The sequence below is a fragment of the Castanea sativa genome, chromosome 12 (assembly GCF_040712315.1).
Source record: "Castanea sativa cultivar Marrone di Chiusa Pesio chromosome 12, ASM4071231v1".
NCBI lineage: Eukaryota > Viridiplantae > Streptophyta > Magnoliopsida > Fagales > Fagaceae > Castanea > Castanea sativa.
This window is the reverse complement of record NC_134024.1, coordinates 36,262,483-36,287,052: the sequence shown is the minus strand read 5'-3', so window position 1 is coordinate 36,287,052 and position 24,570 is coordinate 36,262,483.

Below are 24,570 nucleotides of genomic sequence, written 5' to 3'. Positions count from 1 at the left end.
TTTTCGAGTTAAATCAAGTGTAATTTGAACCCAACCCTATATTTCCTAATTCAATGTGAATTTTGAAAAATCTACCGTTAGATTACATTATCTTTGTAAGTGCACAATTGCACCTGGACCCAAAGACAATCACGGGCTCAGGCCCAATGAGCCTTAAACTATAAAAATTTGTAAAGTGTGGGCTTGAAACCTAGGTTAGAAGTACTGGGAGCTTGATAACAAACTTTTATAAATAAACACAAGTAAATAACAAACGATAAAGGCAAATGAATCTCCTCGGACTTGAGCCGAGGACTACTTCTTTATTATTTCTATTTCTTCCTTAAAGATTACACTTTCTCAATTTCTTTCTTAGCTACCGCCCCTTTTTCTTTGGCCTTTACCCCCCTTTTATACTTCCTTCCATGATACTTTTTGAACAGTGACTAGAAGTTTCCCCCTCACTGTTCAGGGGTCACCTCCCCATAAATGCGGCCAGGGAGGTAGGTGCAGAGCCTTTAATGCGGAAGTGGCAGCCTTTACTCTTGATATTTTCTTTAATACTGGTGCATCTAGAAGATTCAGGATGTCCCCTTTTAACCACTGGTCTTTCCAGAGTTGTGCTTTGACCTTCATAATGAAACTTTGAATTCTCTAGGGCTTTTCCGAGGAGAAGACTCGTCCTCGGCTGTATCCCCGGACCCTCGGCGTATGGGCCAAATCATAGAGCCTAATCCTGGAGCAGGTCGGCCCTCTATATCGCAGCCCAATGGCCCGTATGCTCACTTGGGTTCTTTTACTCCCCACAATAGCCCCTCAAAACTCTAATTTTCAACATCCGAGGAGAAAATTAGGGTTTTGATCCGATGAGAACTAACTCTGCAAACTATGTGAATGATTGCACGTGTGAAAACCGTTTCGCGTTCCAGAAGACGCCACTTGGCGGTTGTATTTTTAGAAACGCGCGCATTTATTACCATGAGTTACACCTTGTCCCCTACGTTCGACGGTGAGATGGGCATCCAACGGTTCTCGTTATTTCACGAAAAACTGTGCGGGACAAATATAATTTCGAGGCCGCTTTCCGCACACCATGACGCTTCGGGAACCTGTGCCTTTATTTAATTTATCAGGGACTAATCCCATCAAAACATCAGTAAACATACCTGACCCGCAGAAAACCGTGGAACTCTGCACAACTTGAGATTCGTAAGTTTTTATTCTCCTTTTCTTAACCTTTTCTCCTCGGAAATTGTCCTCGGCTATACTTGCAGACTTTTTCCCTTTTAGAGTTTAGTCTTTCGTCCCTCTCTGATGGGAAGATTTAAGTGTCTAGTTGATACCGCCGCTGGAATGGAAGGCTTCAGAACCAAGTATCACATTCCCGGCGATGTAGGTTTAAAATATTGCCCGGCGGAAGCCGTGGCCGGCTCTAGAAAGGAGGGAGAGGTTATCATCCCGATGATAGCCTTTGTAGAGGGTGGGATGACCCTCCCAATGAAGCCTGTAACCAGGGAGTACCTTCGCAACCATCGGTTGTGTCCCGATCAGTGCCTCCCAAACGTTTTTAGAGTTTTGGGTAGCGTCGATGCTCTAAACGAGCAAATGGGTCTAAACCTCACCTGGCACGACGTCGTCTTTCTGTACGAGTCCCATAAACTCTCCAAAGTAGGTTACTACATTAAATCCCGCTCCAGCGTCGTTAGGCTAATCTCCTGTCTGCCCAAATCCAACAAAGGCATGAAGGATGACTACCTGATCGTCTCTGGGAACTGGCACGACGGCCTTCACTGCCCTGTTGAGTGGGGAGATCCAGGTGCGACACCTTAGGATTAACCTCCCCCCCCCCACACAAACTCCTCTAACACTCACAAAAAATGCGTATTCACTTGTATTCATGTTTATTTAGGTTTATTGTGTGTTATGTGAGTCTGACCATGTTCGTTTGCTTTAATGCCTTTCTTTGCAGATAAGCAACACGTGCGCCCACGCTTAAGCCACTGCAACGTTGCAGATCTCAACCGAGTACTGCGTTCCGAGGTGTTTGTCAGCGAGGACCTACAACTCAGGGCTGCTCATCTGATTTCGGGATACAATCCCATTTCCTCGGACTTCCAGGAGATAGAAAACGCCATAGTCGCGGGTGACCGAAGGCGAAAGAAGATAAACGTAGCCCGGCCCCACTTTTTGGACGACCACGATCTCCCTGACGCCCCTCACACCATTTTGTACCTACAACCGATCGCTGCGGTCCCTCTAGCTACACACTCCCAGGCAACTGTTGTCCCAGAGGAGCAAGTGTCTTCTTCAAACACGCTAGACGAGGAGATAGAACAGTTCCAACTTGAAGACACCGAAAGACCTCGAGGGAACCAGTTCGTCGTACTCTCTGACGAGGAAGAAGAAGCCACTGAGGCCTCTGGAATTGCAGGATTAATCGTTGCCCAACCAGAGGACGAATCCGAGGAGGAAATGGACAGGATGAAGGGTCTCCTGACCAATAGAACTACGAAGGTTGTTGAGAGAAAGACGGGGGGGTCCCAAGCTCTTTCATCCTTGCCACCTCCCCCTCCTCCAGCTGAGCCAAAACTTCCAGCCGAGGATCCCAAAAAGAAAAGAAAGGGGGAGGCCGAGGGGACAGGCGGCAAGGAAACAAAGAAACCGCGACAACAACCGCCAGCCGTTCAGCAGCAGAAGCTGGATAAAGGCAAAGGCAGGGCCCGCTCAGTTGAAAGCGGGGAGATCAGGGATGAGGCCGAAGTGCGCCGAGCACCGACCACCTAGTCCCCTGACTTAAGGCTGGACGGTGCACCCATCTCCTGCCAATCTAGTATAAAGGCGGTTCAACAAGGCCATGCCCACCACTTGGCCGAAGTGTTGGAGCGCCCTCTTCTGCTGCCCAAGGACATGGAAACCTTGGAAAAAATGAGCTAGCCACAACTATTCCTCTCTTTAAAAAGGGATTTAGCGCTGGTAAGTTTAACCCTTTTAGGAAGATTCCACTTTTAACAATATCAGATTATTCATAAGTGCCTTGCTATATCTGACTTCCTCGCACTTTACTGCAGGCCATTCAAGAAGTCTTCGTAGCCGAGAAATTTATAGAAGACACTCAGAAGAAGGCCAGAACTGAGTTTGAAGTCAGGCTGGAGACTGAGAAGTCCTTGGGCACAGCCCTTGCTGAAAATGAGAAGCTTACCTCAGAGGTGGTTGAGCTAAAGAGAGAGAAAAATGGGGCCGAGGCGAACTTGAAGACCATGAAGACCTAGATAGAAGGGCAGCGCAAGCTTCTTCACGAAAAAGATGACGAGCTCTCCCAAGCCCAAAAGGAGCGCTCGGATTTGGAGAAGGAACTTGCGCGAATGAAGGAGGAAGCCGGCGCATTCCATCGTTCTCTAGAAGCCGCCAAGCAGGCGAGTTATAAGGAAGGGGTAGCGGTCACCGAGGAGCAACTGACAGAAGCCTTTGCGGCCTTGTGCCGGGAGTACTGTCAAAAGGTCTGGGGGGAAGCTCTGAACGTAGCAGGAGTTCCTCTATCCTCGGATCTGAGGAAGTCTGAGAATGTTCGGCTTCCCCTGGAGATACAGGAGATTGAAGAGGCTCTTGCTGCTACCCCTACCCCTGAAACAACTCTTCCTACTCTTCCTCCCATGGTCCCAAAGCTAATTCCAGATCCTACAGAACCTTCGGGTTCCAATAAAGAAAAGGAAGGAGATGGGGATGCCAAGAAGGACCTGAGCCAGAATGTGGAGTCCAACGCCCCTCCAACAAAGGCAGCAGACAAAGGAAAGCAAGTGCTGTCTCCCTTTGAGCTGGAGTTGAGAAAGACCGAGGCCACCAGCACTTTTCAGCAAGACCCCCCTCCAAAAGCTTAGGACCTAGCTTAGGACTTCTCTTTTTCCATATTTGAATTAAATATGTAATGTATATTTGAATGATTAATGAAGAACAATTTCATTTAATTCTCACCTATGTTGCATCCATTTTACTTTATTCTTTTTGTATTTGTCATAAAGATTACACAATCATAACCTCCACGCAGTCATTCGCATGTTTTAGTATTAAAAACTTAACAGCAGATGACATGGTTGAGATATTTTAAACAATGCCTTGGTAAAAAAAAAAAAAAAAACTTCATATAACGGTTAAACCCTTATAATGTGTGGTTTTGTTTTTAGTAGGATGTAAGATCCAAGGACCATTCCTTATATAAATTTGCTTAACACTTAAAGATACGGAACTTTAAGATCCGATCTAACAAACAGTAAGGCACTAATTTCCAGACGCAATAAGAAATTAACTTTAATCAAGTTTGCGGTCTGAGAACAAGACTTAACCAAGTTGCTGTTTGATTATTTAGATCAGTAACTTCAAATGTTAATTTCCCCAAAGTAGGAGATCCGAGGACCCGGCATAACTAAGGTTCTGTTTAACAAATGACAAGATATCAATTTCCACAAGGTTTGTGGTCCCGAGGACGACACTTAACCAAGTTTCTGTTTGATTCTTAAGAACAGTAGCTTCAAATGTTAATTTCCCCAAAGTAGGAGGTCTAAGGACCCGGCATAACTAAGATTCTGTTTAACAAGTGACAAGATATCAATTTCCACAAGGTTTGTGGTCCGAGGATGACACTTAACCAAGTTTCTGTTTGATTCTTAAGAACAGTAGCTTCAAATGTTAATTTCCCCAAAGCAGGAGGTCCGAGGACCCGGCATAACTAAGGTTCTGTTTAACAAGTGACAAGATATCAATTTCCATAAGGTTTGTGGTTCGAGGACGACACTTAACCAAGTTTCTATTTGATTCTTAAGAACAGTAGCTTCAAATGTTAATTTTCCCAAAATAGGAGGTCCGAGGACCCGGTATAACTAAGGTTCTGTTTAACAAGTGACAAGATATCAATTTCCACAAGGTTTGTGGTCCGAGGATGACACTTAACCGAGTTTCTGTTTGATTCTTAAGAACAGTAACTGCATGCGTCAGAGGTACTCATAACTTTGAAATGTTAACTGACAAAAGCACATTTTATTAATAATAATACCTTCTAAGATTATTTACATTCCACGGACGTAGTACAATTCTTTCATCTAGATCAGCTAGCCGATATGACCCTATGCCTGCTACTGAAACAATACGATAGGGGCCTTCCCAGTTGGGTCCTAGCTTACCCCAAGCTGGGTTTTTAGAAGTCCCTACGACTTTTCTGAGTACAAGATCACCAGGTGCAAGCGGCCTTAGCTTCACATGGGCATCATATCCCCGTTTTAGCTTCTGTTGATAATAAGACATTTGGACCATAGCTGCCTCGCGCCGTTCCTCAAGTAAATCAAGACCTTTCTCCAAGAGTCCATTGTTATTCTCCGGGCTAAAAGAACTTGTCTTTAGGGTGGGGAAACCAGATTCCAAAGGTATCACCGCCTCGGCCCCATAAGTCATAGAGAATGGCGTTTCTCCAGTGGACCTGCGCGGTGTGGTTCGATACGTCCACAGAACATGAGGGAGCTCTTCTACCCATCTGCCTTTCGCATCGTCCAACCTTTTCTTAAGCCCACTGACTATGACCTTGTTAACGGCCTCGACTTGCCCATTTCCCTGAGGATAAGATGGGGTGGAGTACCTATTTATGATACCCATGTCACCGCAATACTTCCTGAAAGTTTTGCTGTCAAATTGGACTCCATTATCTGATATAAGTGTATGTGGTATTCCAAATCTAGTGACGATGTTCTTCCACACAAACTTCTTGGAATCAACATCTCTAATGTTTGCCAAAGGCTCCGCCTCGACCCATTTAGTAAAGTAATCCGTTCCTACAAGCAGCCATCTTTTGTTACCTACTGCCCTCAAAAATTGCCCCACTATGTCCAATCCCCACTGTGCGAAGGGCCAAGGACTGGAAAGGGGGTTAAGAACTCCTCCAGGTTGATGGATGTTAGGGGCGAACCTCTGGCATTGATCACATTTCCTGGCGTAGTCTTGAGCCTCCCTTTGCATATTGGGCCACCAATAACCCTGAGTCAGAGCTCTGTGGGCCAAGGACCTTCCCCCAGTGTGGCTGCCACAAATTCCTTCATGCAGTTCTTCCAGAACTGCTTCCGTTGAGTCAGGGTGCACACACAGCAAATACGGTCCTGAAAAGGATCGTTTATACCGTTTCTGATCCTCGGACAACCAGAAGCGTGGCGCCTTTCGACGTATCTTATCTGCTTCCGATTTGTCCTCGGGAAGGATGTCATTCTTAAGAAAAGACACGACCGGGTCAATCCAACTAGGTCCAGGCCTTACTAGATGGATGCGAGCCACATTGATGGGGGGTAAGAGTTGGCTTTAGCAAATCCTCCACAAGGATAATCCTGGGCAAACCCTGAGCCGAAGATGTTGCCAATGTGGCTAAAGAATCTGCATGGGTGTTTCCACTCCTAGGAATGTGAGCTAAGGCAAAGGAGTCAAATTCAGCTTGCTGACGTTTGACCTGGGCCAAATATTCCTGCATTCTGGGGTCTCTAGCCTCCATTGTCCCCATGACTTGGCCGACCACTAATTGAGAGTCCGAGAACACATGGATTTCCCTTCCACCCATCCTACGTACCATCTGCATGCCTACCAAGACTGCTTCATACTCGGCCTCATTGTTAGTCGCCGAGAAAGCCAATCTTAAAGATTTTTCGAAGACAATTCCTTCAGGGGACATTAGAACAAGTCCAACACCAGACCCTCTCTGATTAGCAGCCCCATCCACATACACTTTCCAAGCCGAGGGCACTGCGGCCGTGATCACTCCAACTGATTTTCCATCCATGTGTGCTTCTTTAGAGCTTCTTCTAGCAATGGTTCAGTAAACTCTGCCACCAAGTCAGCGAGGACCTGACCCTTCACCGAGGTGCGAGGCTTGTATTTAACGTCAAAAGCCCCCAGGATGGTCCCCCACTTTGCTATCTTGCCTGAGTAGTCGGCACTACGTAGCACTGCCTTGAGGGGCAATTGGGTCAGGACAACCACGGTGTGGGATTGGAAATAATGAGGAAGCTTTCGCGTGGCATGAACTACGGCCAAAACTGCTTTCTCCAAGGGTAGATAACGCACCTCGGCTTCGTTTAAAGATTTGCTAACGTAGTATACCGGCCTTTGCACCCCGTCATCATTCCTTATAAGGACCAGGCTGACCGCATGGACAGCCACTGCCAGATAAGCAAATAAGACCTCGTCCGCCTCGGGACGAGACAAAATGGGCGGCCGAGAAAGATATTGCTTGAGTTGTTGGAAAGCTAACGCGCAGTCCTCGGTCCATTGGAACCCTTTCCATTTGTTCAACAACTGAAAGAAAGGACGACATCAGTCAGCCGACCGAGATATAAATCTGTTCAAGGCGGCAATCATTCCGGTTAATTTCTGGACTTCTTTTGGGTTCCGAGGAGGCTGCAAGTCCTGAATAGCCTTAACCTGTGTTGGGTTTACCTCTATGCCTCTATGAGTGATCATGTACCCCAATAATTTTCCAGACCCAACGCCGAAAGAGCATTTTGAGGCGTTAAGGCGCAGCTTATACTTTCTTAACACCTGAAAGGTGTCAGCCAGGTCTCTCACGTGTGAAGGTATCGTTTTGCTCTTTACCACCATATCGTCTACATACACCTCAATAGTCTTCCCCAACTGCTGTTCGAACATCCTGGTCATCATTCTTTGGTAAGTAGCCCCAGCATTTTTCAAACCAAATGGCATGACCTTATAATGATAATTCCCCGTCGGGGTAATGAAGGCAGTCTTCTCATGGTCCTCCAATGCCAAGGGAATCTGGTGGTAACCTTGGAAAGCGTCCAGAAAACTCATCCTGGGATGTCCGACGGTGGCGTCCACCAGTTGATCAATACGCGGCATTGGGAACGAATCTTTGGGACAGGCCTTGTTCAGATCGGTAAAGTCCACACATACCCTCCACGTTCCATTCTTCTTTTTAACAACAACTGTATGGGCCAACCACTCGGGGTAGAAAACCTCTTTGATAGCCCCAGCCCTCTTGAGTTTAAGAACCTCTTCCTTCACAGCCTCGGAATGTTCTCTGGAAGATCGCCGAGGTGGCTGCCTTCTCGGAACAATAGCTGGGTTGACATTTAAATGATGACAAATGAATCTTGGATCAACGCCTGGAGCTTCATAAGGATCCCACGCAAAAACATCAATATTGTCCTTCAAAAATTCTAACAATTCGATCTTCTCTTGGTGTGGCAAAAGTATGCCGACTTGGAAGAACCTCTCCGGGTCATTGGCTACTGGAAACTTCTCTAACTCCTCACAGTGAGTCTCCTCTCCTGTCACCATCCCAGATGAACCAGGAGCTGTTAACTGCTATAAGTCTTTGGTGATCAGAGCCGAAGATTCGGCTTCCGTCTGATGCAGCACAGCAGCCGATATGCATTGCCTGGCCACCGATTGGCTGCCGAGGACTTCTTCAACACATTCCCCCGAGGGAAATTTAACCTTAACATGCAAGGTAGAGGAGACAGCTCCAAGAGCGTGCAGCCATGGCCTGGCAAGGATGGCTGTATATGGAGAGTACGCGTCAACCACAATAAAGTCCACCTCAACCGTTTCTGAGCCGGATTGAACGGGCAAACGAATCTGTCCCTTCGGCACAACGGCTCTCCCTTCAAAACTTATAAGCGGCGAATCATAAGGAGTAAGATCTTCCAACTTCAACCTTAACCCCTTAAATAGATCAGGGTACATGATATCTGCACCGCTGCCCTGGTCTATCATCACCCTCCTCACATCATAGTTCCCTATCCTGAGCGTAACTACACGAGCATCGTCATGGGGTTGGATAGTCCCTACCTTATCCTCCTCAGAAAATCCCAAGACGGGAAAATTGAGCTTCAACCTCTTCGGCCTGCAGCCTATATCCTCGGCCTGAGAATGAGAAACTGCCATCACCCTAGTGGGAGCCGAACCGGTCTTGCCAGGTGCAGCAAAAATAACATTAATTGTTCCTAAAGACGGCCGAGATGAATTATTCCTCTGATTGTTTGAACCAGATTGACTGCCCTGCCCGCTAGGTTGGCATAGGTGCTGCTTCAGTTTTCCTTCACTGACAAGCTGCTCCAAGTGGTTCCAAAGGGTCCGACAATTCTCAGTAGTATGGCCCACATCCCGATGGTACTGACAAAAGAAGTTCGGATTCCTCTTCGCAGGGTCTCCTGCCATCTTACCAGGCCATTTGAAGAAGGGCTCCTTACGAACTTTCTCTAACAACTGATGCACTGGTTCTCAGAACACAGTGCTCACGGCCTGAGGTGCTGCCGAGCCGGACTGCCCAACGTAATCTCTCATCGGCCTGTTGTTGTGGTACCTGTCCGACCTGAAATCCCTTCTCTCCTGCGGGATAACCTTCTCATTTCCCTTACCTTGCTGTTGGTCTTCCTCCACTCTCTTATACTCGTCAATATGGTCCATGAGGCGACGTACACTATGGACGGGCTTTTTAGTCAAAGACTTTCTCAGGTTGTGATCAGTAGGAAGGCCTACCTTAAAGGTATTAAGCGCCACCTCATCAAAGTCGCCATCTATTTCATTAAACATCTCCCAGTAACGGTCGGAGTATGCTTTCAGCGTCTCCCCTTCCCTCATGGTCATGGATAACAGCGAATCCAATGGCCGGGGTACTCTGCTACACGTAATGAATCGCGAAGCAAATGCTCGAGTAAGCTCCCCAAACGAACCCATAGACCCCGCTTTAAGGCCGTTGAACCACCTCATAGCAACGGGTCCCAGGCTAGAGGGGAAAACTTTACACATCAGGGTCTCGTTGTGAGAGTGCACCGCCATCCGCTGGTCAAAGTGACTCACGTGCTCCACCGGATCAGTCCGGCCATTGTATATGGTAAAAGTGGGTTGAGTAAACCTCCTGGGAAGCCTCCCCTTCTCAATCCTCCGTGTAAACGGAGATTTGGAGAGTTGGTTCAACGCCCTACTCATAGCATCGTTGCCTAAGCCCCTAGAACGAAGCTTCTTACGTCTGCGAGTTGGCTGGTCGTCCTCCTCACCGGAGGACGTTGCACTGGTGGGGGAGCGCGACCTTGAGCTGTAGCCACCTCCCCTATCCTCCTCCGAGGAAGAATTAGACGAGGACAGTGAAAACCTACGTTTAGCATGACGCAACTTCCTCTTCAAACGATTGATTTCCCTCTGCATGGACTCAGAACCCTCCTCGTGGGTAGTGCTACCCCCACCATGGGTATGGCTAGCCCCTGGGTATTCTGTGTGGACGCTTTCCTCACGATCCCTTCGACGTTCAAGACGCTCGAAATGATCCTCCGGTTGTGATCCCTGTGACTCTGCATGGTGAGCACCTAAGCCTGCCATAGTATCCCTACCTCTCCTAGACTAGATTTTCCCATAGACGGCGCCAATTGTAAGTGCACAATTGCACCTGGACCCAAAGACAATCACGGGCTCAGGCCCAATGAGCCTTAAACAATAAAAATTTGTAAAGTGTGGGCTTGAAACCTAGGTTAGAAGTACTGGGAGCTTGATAACAAACTTTTATAAATAAACACAAGTAAATAACGAACGATAAAGGCAAATGAATCTCCTCGGACTCGAGCCGAGGACTACTTCTTTATTATTTCTATTTCTTCCTTAAAGATTACACTTTCTCAATTTCTTTCTTAGCTACCGCCCCTTTTTCTTTGGCCTTTACCCCCCTTTTATACTTCCTTCCATGATACTTTTTGAACAGTGACTAGAAGTTTCCCCCTCACTGTTCAGGGGTCACCTCCCCATAAATGCGGCCAGGGAGGTAGGTGCAGAGCCTTTAATGCAGAGGTGGCAGCCTTTACTCTTGATATTTTCTTTAATACTGGTGCATCTAGAAGATTCAGGATGTCCCCTTTTAACCACCGGTCTTTCCAGAGTTGTGCTTTGACCTTCATAATGAAACTTTGAACTCTCTAGGGCTTTTCCGAGGAGAAGACTCGTCCTCGGCTGTATCCCCGGACCCTCGGCGTATGGGCCAAATCATAGAGCCTAATCCTGGAGCAGGTCGGCCCTCTATATCGCAGCCCAATGGCCCGTATGCTCACTTGGGTTCTTTTACTCCCCACAATCTTCATATATTGTTCATGCCTACAAAGTTTCAAGGTGATCAAAAATTAATAGTCATATCATCAATCAATTGTTTAAATTCAAGTTTTTGTAATTTAAAATGATGCATAAAAGATGAGTTAAACATCAAATTGTAAATTACACCCGATTGTCATGAAAATTGGTATGAACATTAAGGGCATATAGAACATATAATCCAACAGTTGGATTTTAGAAATATGAATCTAATAATAAGTTATTGGTTGGTGTAACATTTTGTAGACTTAAATCAAGTGTAAACCCAACCATATATTTCTTAATTCAATATGAATTTTGACAAATATACCGTCATATTACATTATCTTCATATATTGCTCTTGCTTACAAAATTTAAAGGTGATCAAAGATCAATAGTCATGTCATCAATCAATTGTTTAAATTCAAATTTTTGTAATTTAAAATAAAGCATAAAAGATGAGTTTAGAGATCAAATGGTAAATTACACCTGATTGGCATGAAAATAGGTATGAATGTTAGGAACATATAGAAAATTTAATTCAATGGTTGGATTTTCAAAATATGAATTCAACAATAAGTTATTGGTTGGTGTAACATTTTTTAGAGTTAAATTAAGTGTAACTTGAACATAACTCTATATTTCTTAATTCAATGTGAATTTTGACAAATTTACCGTTAGATTACATTATCTTCATATATTGTTCATGCTTACAAAACTTCAAGGTGATCGAAGATTGATAGCCATGCCATCAATCATTTGTTTAAATTCAAGTTTATGTAGTTTAAAATAAGGCATAAAAGATGAGTTTAAAGATCAAATGGTAAATTATGCCTAATTGCCTTGAAAATAGGCATGCATGTTAAGAACATATAGAAAATGTAATCCAACTGTTGGATTTTCAAAATATGAATTCAACAATAAGTTATTGGTTGGTGTAACATTTTTTAGAGTTAAATCAGGTGTAATTTGAACCAAACCCTATATTTCTTAATTCAAGGTGAATTTTGACAAATCTACCGTTAGATTACATTATTTTCACATATTGTTCTTGCTTACAAAATTTCAAGGTGATCAAAGATTAATAGTCATGCCATCAATCACTTGTTTGAATTCAAGTTTTTGTAGTTTAAAATAAGGCATAAAAGATGAGTTTATAGATCATACGTTAAATTACACCCAATTGGTATAAAAATAGGCATGCATGTTAAGAATATATAGAAAATGTAATTCAACGGTTGGATTTTTAAAATATGAATTCAGTAATAAGTTATTGGTAGGTGTAACATTTTTTAGAGTAAAATTATGTGTAACTTGAACATAACCCTATATTTTTTAATTCAATGTGAATTTTGAAAAATCTACCGTTGGATTATATTATCTTCATATATTGTTCAGACTTACAAAATTTCAAGGTAATCGAATATTAATAGCCATGTCATCAATCAATTTTTTAAATTCAACTTTTTGTAATTTTAAATAAGGCATAAAAGATGAGTTTAAAGATCAAATGATAAATTACACCCGATTGGCATGAAAATAGGCACGCATGTGAAGAACATATAGAAAATGTAAACCAACTGTTAGATTTTCAAAATAAAAATTTAATAATAAGTTATTGGTTGGTATAACATTTTTTAGAGTTAAATTAAGTGTAACTTGAACCCAATCCTATATTTCTTAATTCAATATGAATTTGGATAAATCTACCGTTAGATTATATTATCTTCATATATTGTTCATGCTTACAAAATTTCAAAGTGATCAAAGATTAATAGTCATGACATCAATCAATCGTTTAAATTCAAGTTTTTGTAGTTTAAAATAATGCATAAAAGATGAGTATAGAGATCATACGATAAATTACACCCGATTAGAATGATAATAGGCATGCATGTTGAGAACATACAGAAAATTTAATTCAACGGTTGGATTTTCAAAATATGAATTCAATAAAAAGTTTTTGGTTGGTGTAACATTTTTTAGAGTTAAATTAAATGTAACTTTAACATAACCCTATATTTCTTAATTCAAAGTGAATTTTGACAAATTTACCGTTAGATTGCATTATCTTCATACATTGTTCATACTTACAAAATTTTAAGGTGATCGAAGATTAATAGCTATGTCATCAATCAATTGTTTAAATTAAAGTTTTTGTAAAATAAAATAAGGCATAAAAGATGAATTTAAATATCAAAAGGTAAATTACACCCGATTGGCATGAAAATTGGCATGTATTTTAAGAACATATAGAAATTATAATCCAACGGTTGGATTTTCAAAATATAAATTTAATAATAATTTATTGGTTAGTGTAATATTTTTTAGGGTTAAATCAAGTGTAACTTGAATCCAACCCTATATTTCTTAATTCAATGTGAATTTTGACAAATCTACCGTTACATTACATTACCTTTGTGGGGAGTAAAAGGACCCAAGTGGGCATATGGGCCTTTGGACTGTAGCATGAAGGGCCGACCTGCTTCAAAATTGAAATCTACGAATTGGCCACTACGCCGAGGGTCCAAGGGTGCAGCCGAGGACGAGCTTCTCCTCGGAAAAGCCCTAGAGAATTCAAAACTTCATTATGAAGGTCAAAGCTCAACTCTAGAAAGACTAATGGTTAAAGGGGAAAACCCTGAACCTTCTCGATACCCTAGTGTTAAGGAAAATATCTAAAGCAAAGGCTGCCACCTCCGCATTAAAGACTCTGCACCTGCCTCCCTGGCCGCATTAATGGGGAAGTGACCCCTGAACAGTAGGGCAGAAACTTCTAGTCAGGGTCCCAAAGGGCATCTAAAAAAGGGGTATTTAAGGGGGGAGGAATGCAAAAGGAAGGGGGAGCTGAATCTTTTTCTCTTTCGCTCACTCTCTCTCTCTAAAGAAAAAGAAAAGAAATTAAAGATTGTAACCTGTAAGAATGAAAGAAAAATAATAAAGAAGTAGTCCTCGGCTCGAGTCCGAGGAGATTCATTTGCAATTATCGTTCGTTATTTACCTGTATTCGTTTATAAAAGCCTGTTATCAAGCTCCCAGTACTTCTAACCTAGGCTTCAAGCCCACACTCTACAAATTTTATTGTTTAAGGCTCATTGGGCCTGAGCCCATAATCTTCTTTGGGTCCAGGTGCAATTGTGCACTTACAATTGGCGCCATCTGTGGGGAACCTAGTCTAGAAAAGGTTGGGATACCATGGCAGGCCTAGGTTCTCACCATGTAGAGTCACAGGGATCACAACCGGAAGATCATTTCGAACGTCTTGAACGTCGAAGGGATCGTGAGGGAAGTGTCCATACAGAATACCCTGGCGCTAGCCATACTCATGGTGGGGGTAGCACCACCCACGAGGAGGGTTCTAAATCCATGCAGAAGGAAATCAATCGCTTGAAGAGAAAGTTACGCCGTGCTAAACGAAGGTTTTCACCGTCGTCATCTAATCCTTCCTCAGAGGAGGACAGGGGAGATGGCTACAGCTCGAGGTCGCTCTCCCCCACCAGTGCAACGTCCTCCGGTGAGGAGGGCGACCAGCCAACTCGCAGACGTAAGAAGCTTCATTCTAGGGGCTTAGGCAACGATGCTATGAGTAGGGCGTTGCACCAACTCTCCAAATCTCCGTTTACACGGAGGATTGAGAAAGGAAGGCTTCCCATGAGGTTTACCCAGCCCACTTTTACCATCTACAATGGCCGGACTGATCCGGTGGAGCACGTGAGTCACTTTAACCAGAGGATGGCGGTGCACTCTCACAACTAGACCCTGATGTGTAAAGTTTTCCCCTCTAGCCTGGGACCTGTTGCTATGAGGTGGTTCAACGGCCTTAAATCGGGGTCTATAGGTTCGTTTGGGGAGCTTACTAGAGCATTCGCTTCGCGGTTCATTACGTGTAGTAGAGTACCTCGGCCATTGGACTCGCTGTTGTCCATGACCATGAGGGAAGGGGAGACGTTGAAAGCATACTCCGACCGTTATTGGGAGATGTTTAATGAAATAGATGGTGACTTTGATGAGGTGGCACTTAATACCTTTAAGGTAGGTCTTCCTACTGATCACGACCTGAGAAAGTCTTTGACTAAAAAGCCCGTCCGCAGTGTACGTCGCCTCATGGACCGTATTGACGAGTACAAGAGAGTGGAGGAAGACCAACAGCAAGGAAAGGGTAAGGAGAAGGTTATCCCGTAGGAGAGAAGGGATTTCAGGTCGGACAGGTACCACAATAACAAGCCGAGGAGAGATTACGTTGGGCAGTCCGGCTCGGCAGCACCTCAGGCCATGAACACTGTGTTCCGAGAACCAGTACATTAGCTGCTGGAGAAAGTTCGTAAGGAACCCTTCTTCAAATGGCCTGGTAAGATGGCAGGAGACCCTGCAAAGAGGAATCAGAACCTTTTCTGCCAATACCATCAGGATGTGGGCCACACTACCGAGAATTGTTGGACTCTTTGGAGCCACTTGGAGCAGCTTGTCAGTGAAGGAAAACTGAAGCAACACTTGTGCCAACCTAGCGGGCCGAGCAGTCAATCTGGCTCAAACAATCAGAGGAATAATTCATCTCGGCCGGCTTTAGGAACAATTAATGTTATTTTTGCTACACCTGGCAGGACCGGTTCGGCTCCCACTAGGGTGATGGCAGTTTCCCATTCTCAGGCCAAGGAGGCAGGCTGCAGGCCAAAGAGGTTTAAGGCCATTTTGCCCGTCTTGGGATTCTCCGAGGAGGATAAGGCTGGTACCATTCAACCTCATGATCATGCTCTTGTGGTCACTCTTAGGATAGGGAATTATGATGTGAAGAGGGTGATGATAGACCAGGGCAGCGGTGCAGATATCATGTACCCTGATCTATTTACAGGGTTAAGACTGAAGCTGGAGGATCTTACTCCCTATGACTCGCCACTTATAAGCTTCGAAGGGAGAGCTGTTGTGCCGAGGGGACAGATCTGTTTGCCCGTTCAGTCCGGATCAGAAACGGTGGAAGTGGATTTCATTGTCGTTGATGCGTACTCTCCATACACGGCCATCCTTGCCAGACCTTGGCTGCACGCTCTGGGGGCTATCTCCTCTACCTTGCATGTTAAAGTTAAATTCCCCTTGGGGGAATGTGTTGAGGAAATCCTCGGCAGCCAATCGGTGGCCAGGCAGTGCATATCGGCTGCAGTACTGCATCAGACAGAAGCCGAGTCTTCGGCTTTAATCACCAAAGACTTATAGCAGTTAACATCTCCTGATTCATCTGGGATGGTGACAGGAGAGGAGACACATTGTGAGGAGTTAGAGAAGTTTCCAGTAGCCGATGACCCAGAGAGGTTCTTCCAAGTCGGCACACTTTTGCCACACCAAGAAAAGATCGAACTGTTAGAATTTCTGAAGGACAATATTGATGTCTTTGCGTGGGATCCTTACGAAGCTCCAGGCGTCGATCCGAGCTTCATTTGTCATCATTTAAATGTCAACCCAGCTATTGTTCCGAGAAGGCAGCCACCTCGACGTTCTTCCAGAGAACATTCCGAGGCTGTGAAGGAAGAGGTGCTTAAACTCAAGAGGGCCGGGGCTATCAAAGAAGTTTTCTACCCCGAGTGGTTGGCCCATACAGTTGTTGTTAAAAAGAAGAATGGAACGTGGAGGGTATGTGTGGATTTTACTGATCTGAACAAGGCCTGTCCCAAAGATTCGTTCCCAATGCCGCGTATTGATCAACTGGTGGATGCCACTGTCGAACATCCTCAGATGAGTTTTTTGGACACCTTCCAGGGTTACCACCAGATTCCCTTGGCATTGGAGGATCAAGAGAAGACTGCCTTCATTACTCCGACGGGGAATTATCATTATAAGGTCATGCCATTTGGTTTGAAAAATGCTGGGGCTACTTACCAAAGAATGATGACCAGGATGTTCGAACAGCAATTGGGGAAGACTATTGAGGTGTATGTAGATGATATGATAGTAAAGAGCAAAACGATACCTTCACACGTGAGAGACCTGGCTGACACCTTTCAGGTGTTAAGATAGTACAAGCTGCGCCTTAATGCCTCAAAATGCTCTTTCGACGTTGGGTCTGGAAAGTTTTTGGGGTACATGATCACTCATAGAGGCATAGAGGTAAACCCAACACAGGTTAAGGCTATTCAGGACTTGCAGTCTCCTCGCAACCCAAAAGAAATTCAGAAATTAACCGGAATGATTGCCGCCTTGAACAGATTTATATCTCGGTCAGCTGACCGATGTCGTCCTTTCTTTCAGTTGTTGAACAAGTGGAAAGGGTTTCAATGGACCGAGGACTGCGAGTTAGCTTTCCAACAGCTTAAGCGGTATCTCTCTCAGCCACCCATTCTCTTTCGCTCGGAGGCACATGAGATTTTGTCTGCTTATTTGGCCGTGGCCGTCCACGCGGTCAGTCTCGTCCTCATAAGGAATGATTACGGTGTGCAAAGACCGGTATATTATGTTAGTAAGTCTTTAAATGATGCCGAGGTTCGTTATCTACCCTTGGAGAAAGCGCTTCTGGCTGTAGTTCATGCCACACAAAAGCTTCCTCATTATTTTCAGTCTCATACTGTGGTGGTTCTTACCCAATTGCCTCTCAAGGCAGTGCTACGTAGCGCTGATTACTCGGGCAGGGTAGCAAAGTGGGGGACCATCCTAGGGGCTTTTGGCGTTAAATACAAGCCTCGCACCTCTGTGAAGGGCCAGGTTCTCGCTGACTTGGTGGCAGAGTTTACTGAACCATTGCCAGAAGAGACTCTAAAAGAAGCACACATGGATGGAAAATCAGTTGGTGTGATCACGGCCGCAGGGCCTTTGATTTGGAAAATGTATGTGGATGGGGCAGCTAATCAGAGAGGGTCTGGTGTGGGACTTGTTCTGATATCCCCAGAGGGAATTATCTTCGAAAAATCTCTAAGGCTGTCATTCTCGGCTACTAATAATGAAGCCGAATACGAAGCAGTTCTGGTAGGCATGAACATGTTACATAAGATGGGTGGAAAGGAAGTCCATGCGTTCTCGGACTCTCAATTAGTGGTCGGCCAGGTCATGGGGACCATGGAGGCCAGGGACCCAAGAATGCAAGAATATTTGGCCAAGGTCAAGCGTCAGCAAGCAGAATTTGACTCCTTTGTCTTAGCTCACATCTCTAGGAGTGGGAACACTCATGCCGATTCTTTGGCTACGTTAGCAACGTCCTCGACTCAGGATTTGCCCAGGATTATCCTTGTGGAGGATTTGCTGGAGCCAACTCTTATCCCCGCCAAGGTGGCTCGCATCCATCTAATAAGGCTTGGACCTAGTTGGATGGACCCAATCGTATCTTTTCTTAAGAACGACATCCTTCCTAAGGACAAGTCTGAAGCAGAGAAGGTGCGTCGGAAGGCGTCACGTTTTTGGCTATCCGAGGATCAAAAACTGTACAAACGATCCTTCTTAGGACCGTACTTGTTGTGTGTGCACCCTGAATCAACGGAAGCACTTCTCGAGGAACTGCATGAAGGGATTTGTGGAAGCCACACTGGGGGAAGGTCCTTAGCCCATAGGGCCCTGACTCAGGGTTATTGGTGGCCCAACATGCAGAGAGAGGCTCAGGACTATACCAGAAAGTGTGATCAATGCCAGAGGTTCGCCCCAAATATTCATCAACCTGGAGGGCTTCTTAACCCTCTCTCCAGTCCTTGGCCTTTTGCGCAGTGGGGATTGGACATAGTGGAGCCATTTTCGAGGGCAGCAGGTAACAAAAGATGGCTGCTTGTAGGAACAGATTATTTCACTAAATGGGTTGAGGCCGAGCCTTTAGCAAATATCAGAGATGTTGATTCCAAGAAGTTCGTCTGGAAAAACATTGTCACTAGATTCAGTATACCACACGCACTTATCTCAGACAATGGCGTTCAATTTGACAGTAAGGCCTTTAGGCAATATTGTGGTGACATGGGTATCAGAAATAGATACTCCACCCCAGCTTATCCTCAGGGAAATGGGCAAGCTGAGGCCGTTAACAAGGTCATAGTCAGTGGGCTCAAGAAAAGGTTAGACGACGCGAAAGGCAGATGGGTGTAGGAACTCCCACATGTCCTGTGGACGTATCGGACCACACCGCGTAGGTCCACTGGAGAAACACCATTCTCTATGACTTATGGAGCCGAGGCGGTGATACCCTTAGAATTTGGCTTTCCCACCCTGAAGACGAGCTCTTTTAGCCCGGAGAATAACAATGGACTCCTGGAGAAAGGTCTCGATTTACTCGAGGAACGACGCGAGGCAGCTATGGTCCAAATGGCTAACTATCAACAGAAGCTAAAACGGGGATATGATGCTTATGTGAAGCTAAGGCCACTAGCACCTGGTGATCTTGTACTAAGAAAGGTTGTAGGGACTTCTAAGAACCCAGCTTGGGGTAAGCTAGGACCCAACTGGGAAGGCCCCTATTGCATTGTTTCAGTAGCAGGCATAGGGTCATATCGGCTAGCTGACCTAGATGAAAGAATTGTACCACGTCCGTGGAATGTAAATAACCTTAGAAGGTATTATTATTAATAAAACGTGCTTTTGTTGGTTAACATTTCAAAGTTATAAGTACCATTAACATTTGAAGTTACTACTCTTAAGAATCAAACAGAAACTTGGTTAAGTGTAGTCCTCGGACCACAAACCTTGTGAAAATTGATATCTTTTCATTTGTTAAACAGAACCTTAGTTATGCCGGGTCCTCGGACCTCCTACTTTGGGAAAATTAACATTTGAAGTTACTACTCTTAAGAATCAAACAGAAACTTGGTTAAGTGTAGTCCTCGGACCACAAACCTTGTGGAAATTGATATCTTTTCATTTGTTAAACAGAACCTTAGTTATGCCGGGTCCTCGGACCTCCTACTTTGGGAAAATTAACATTTGAAGTTACTACTCTTAAGAATCAAACAGAAACTTGGTTAAGTGTAGTCCTCGGACCACAAACCTTGTGGAAATTGATATCTTTTCATTTGTTAAACAGAACCTTAGTTATGCCGGGTCCTCGGACCTCCTACTTTGGGAAAATTAACATTTGAAGTTACTACTCTTAAGAATTAAACAGAAACTTGGTTAAGTGTAGTCCTCGGACCACAAACCTTGTGGAAATTGATATCTTTTCATTTGTTAAACAGAACCTTAGTTATGCCGGGTCCTCGGACCTCCTACTTTGGGAAAATTAACATTTGAAGTTACTACTCTTAAGAATCAAACAGAAACTTGGTTAAGTGTAGTCCTCGGACCACAAACCTTGTGGAAATTGATATCTTTTCATTTGTTAAACAGAACCTTAGTTATGCCGGGTCCTCGGATCTCCTACTTTGGGAAAATTAACATTTGAAGTTACTACTCTTAAGAATCAAACAGAAACTTGGTTAAGTGTAGTCCTCGGACCACAAACCTTGTGGAAATTGATATCTTTTCATTTGTTAAACAGAACCTTAGTTATGCCGGGTCCTCGGACCTCCTACTTTGGGAAAATTAACATTTGAAGTTACTACTCTTAAGAATTAAACAGAAACTTGGTTAAGTGTAGTCCTCGGACCACAAACCTTGTGGAAATTGATATCTTTTCATTTGTGAAACAGAACCTTAGTTATGCCGGGTCCTCAGACCTCCTACTTTGGGAAAATTAATATTTGAAGTTACTACTCTTAAGAATCAAACAGAAACTTGGTTAAGTGTAGTCCTCGGACTACAAGCCTTGTGAAAATTGATATATTTTCATTTGTTAAACAGAACCTTAGTTATGCCGGGTCCTCAGACCTCCTACTTTGGGAAAATTTACGCTTGAAGTTACAACTGTTAAGAATCAAACAGGAACTTGTCTAAGTACAGTCCTCGGACCGCAAATCTTGTCACTGCTCTTATTCTTATCACATGTTATAGGAAAATTATTATCTCTCCATTCGTTAACTTGGATCTTAAGTTCTTCATTTTTGAGTGACAAATCAATTCTTGTGAGGAATGGTCTTCGGACCTTACATCATATTGAAGGCAATATGTCAGATTACAAAGGTTTAACTGTCATATGAATTGTCTAACTTTAACATTATTTGATGTCTAAATTAAGTTGTGCGGCAGTTCTGAAGTCATAGTTATTTGCATAGTGGAGTTGTACTTATTTATCCTGTTTTCCCTTTAACTATTTGTTATTGAAAGCTCTCATGGCAAGCATAAAAAGTATAAAGTAAAACAAAGACAACTTAAACGAAAATTGAATAAAAATCTTCTTCATTAATTATATATAAAGAAGGGGAGTACAAAAAAAAAAAAAAATTCTAGACTAGGCCCTAAACTAGGGAAGGGGGGTCTTGAAGGGAGCTGCTGCCAGCCTCGGTACTCTTCAACTCCAATTCAAAGGTCGACAAGGCCTGTTTCCCTTTGTCTGTTGAAGGAATGAGGGGCTCCACACTGGGGACTTCCTCCTTTTCGGCACCATCACACTTGTCCTTCTCTTTATGGGAACCTTCAGGTTCTGTAGGAGTAGGAGCAAGCTCTTGCACCACAGGAGGAAGAGCAGGAGAGGCAGGAACAGGAGGGTCTTCAATTTCCTGTATGTCTAAGGGAAGCCAAATGTTCTCGGGCTTCCTCAGTTCGGAAACTTGAGGAACCCCTGCTGCATTCATGGCCTCCCCCCAGACCTGCTGACAGTACTCACGGCACAAGGCCGCAAAAACCTCTGTCAGCTCCTCTTGTGTTTTGATAACCCCCTCCTGATAACTGTCCTTTTTCGCGGCCTCCAGGGCGTGCTTGTGGGCGTGAGCTTCCTCTTTCGCCCGTGTAAGCTCCTTTTCCAAGTCGGAGTGTGCCTGTTGGACTTGGGTAAGCTCATCATCCTTTTGACGGAGGAGCTTACGCTGCCCCTCCACTTGACTCCCCATCGTCTTCAAGCTGGCCTTGTCGCCGTCTCTCTCTCTTCTCAGGTCGGCCAGCTGTGAAGTGAGCTTCCCTTTCTCTGCCAGGGCCTGGCCCAGAGACTTTTCTGCCTCTTGTCTTAACTCCTGCTCCATCCCAGCGTGCTTTCGATAGTTCTCCACGAACTTCTCGACCGCAAAAACCTCTTGGATGGACTGCAAAAATGTTAGGAGGGTCAATGCAGTAAAGTGTTTATAAATAAATACAGAATATAAGTGCGAGGTGGAACTTACCAGAGCTAAACCCCTTTTCAGTGAGAGGAACAGCTGCGGCTGGCCCATCTTCTCCAAGGATTCCATATCCTTGGGCAACAGAAAAGGACGCTCAAACACCTCGGCTAGATGGTGGGCGTGGCCTTGTTGGACTGCCCTGATGCTGGTGTGGCAGGGAATAGGGGCGCCGTCCAGCCTCAAGTCAGGAGACCAGGTGGCTGGTGCTCGTCGCACCTCGGCCACTTCCCTGATCTCCCCACTCTCAACTGAGCGGGCGCGCCCTTTGCCTTTGTCCGGCTTCTGTTGTTGGGCCAACGGCGGTTGTTGTTTTAGTTTCTTTGCTTTCTCCCCACCAGCCCCCTCGGCGTCCACCTTTCTCTTCTTCTTTGAATTGTCTGTGGGAGGTTTTGTCTCGGCTGGAGGAGGGGGTGGTGGCAAAGCAGGGGGAGCTTGGGCCCCTTTTGCTCCTTTCTTTGCCACTCGGGCACCTCTATCGGTCATGAGATCCTTAAGCTTTTCCATTTCTTCTTCGATTGAACTGTCGTCTGGACGCGCTATCACTAGACCCGCGATCCCAGAGGCCTCGGCTTCTTCTTCCTCCTCGTCGGAGAGGATAACAAATGGGTTTCCGCGAGGTCGTGGAGAGTCCTCGAGCTGGAAGTGGTCTATCTCCTCGTCCAATGTGTTCGAGGAAGACACTCGCTCCTCTGGGACGTCAATAGCTTGAGAGTGCACAGCGAGAGGAACTGCCGCTATGGGCTGTGTGTACAAGACGGTGTGAGGGGCGTCAAGGATGTCGTGATCGTCCAAGAAGTGAGGTCTGGCTACGTTGATTTTCCTACGCCTTCGGTCACCCGCGATTATGGCGTTCTCGATCTCCTGGAAGTCCGAGGAGACGGGATCGTATCCCAAAATCAAGTGGGCCTCTCTAAGTTGTAGGTCTCTGCTAACAAACACCTCGGAGCGCAGCACCCTATTCAAGTCTGCAACGTTGCAGTGGCTCAGGCGTGGGCGCACGTGTTGCTTATCTGCAAAGAAAGACATCAAAGCAAACGAACATGGTCAGATTCACACAACATATAATAAACTTAAATAAACATGAATACATGTGAAAACGCATTTTTGTGAGTGTTAGAGGAAGTTGTGCGGTGGGGAGGTTAATCCTAAGGTGTCGCACCTGGATCTCCCCACTCAACTGGGAAGTGGAGGCCGTCGTGCCAGTTCCCAGGGACGATCAAGTAGTCATCCTTCATGCCTTTGTTGGATTTGGGCAGACAGGAGATTAGCCTAACGACGCTGGAGCGGGATTTAATGTAGTAACCTACATTGGTGAGTTTATGGCACTCGTACAGAAAGACGACATCGTGCCAGGTGAGGTTTAGACCCATTTGCTCGTTCAGAGCATCGACGCTACCCAAAACTCTAAAAACGTTTGAAGTGCACTGATCGGGACACAACCGGTGGTTGCGGAGGTACTCCCTGGTTACAGGCTTCATGGGGAGGGTCATCCCACCTCCTACAAAGGCTACCATTGGGATGATAACCTCTCCAGCCTTCCTAGAACCGGCCACGGCTTCCACCGGACAGTATTCTAAACCTACGTCGCTGGGAATCTTATACTTGGCTCTAAAGCCTTCCATCCCAGCGGCGGTATCAACTAGACACTTAAATCTTCCCATCAGAGAGGGACGAAAGACTAAACTCTAAAAGGGAAAATGTCTACAAGGATAGCCGAGGACAAGATCCGAGGAGAAAGGGTTAAGAAAAGAAGAATAAAAAACTTACGAATCTCAAGTTGTGCAAATTTCCACGGTTTTCTGCGGGTAAAGTATGTTTAGTGATGTTTTGATGGGATTAGTCCCTGATGAATTAAATGAAGACGCAGGTTCCCGAAGTGTCATGGTGTGCGGAAAGCGGCCTCGAAATCATATTTGTCCCGCCCAAATTTTCGTGAAATAACGAGGACCGTTGGATGCCCATCTCACCGTTGAACGTGGGGGACAAGGTGTAACTTATGGTAATAAATGCGCGCGTTTTTGAAAATAAAACCGTCAAGTGGCACCCTCTGGAACACGAAACGGTTTTCACACGTGTAGTTATTTACAGAAAGGGTAGGGAAAGTGTTCGTTGGATCAAAACCCTATTTTTTCTCCTCGGATGATGAAAAATAGAGTTTTGAGGGGCTATTGTGGGGAGTAAAAGGACCCAAGTAGGCATATGGGCCTTTGGACTGTAGCATGAAGGGCCGACCTGCTTCAGAATTGAACTCTACGAATTGGCCACTACGCCGAGGGTCCAAGGGTGCAGCCGAGGACGAGCTTCTCCTCGGACAAGCCCTAGAGAATTCAAAGCTTCATTATGAAGGTCAAAGCT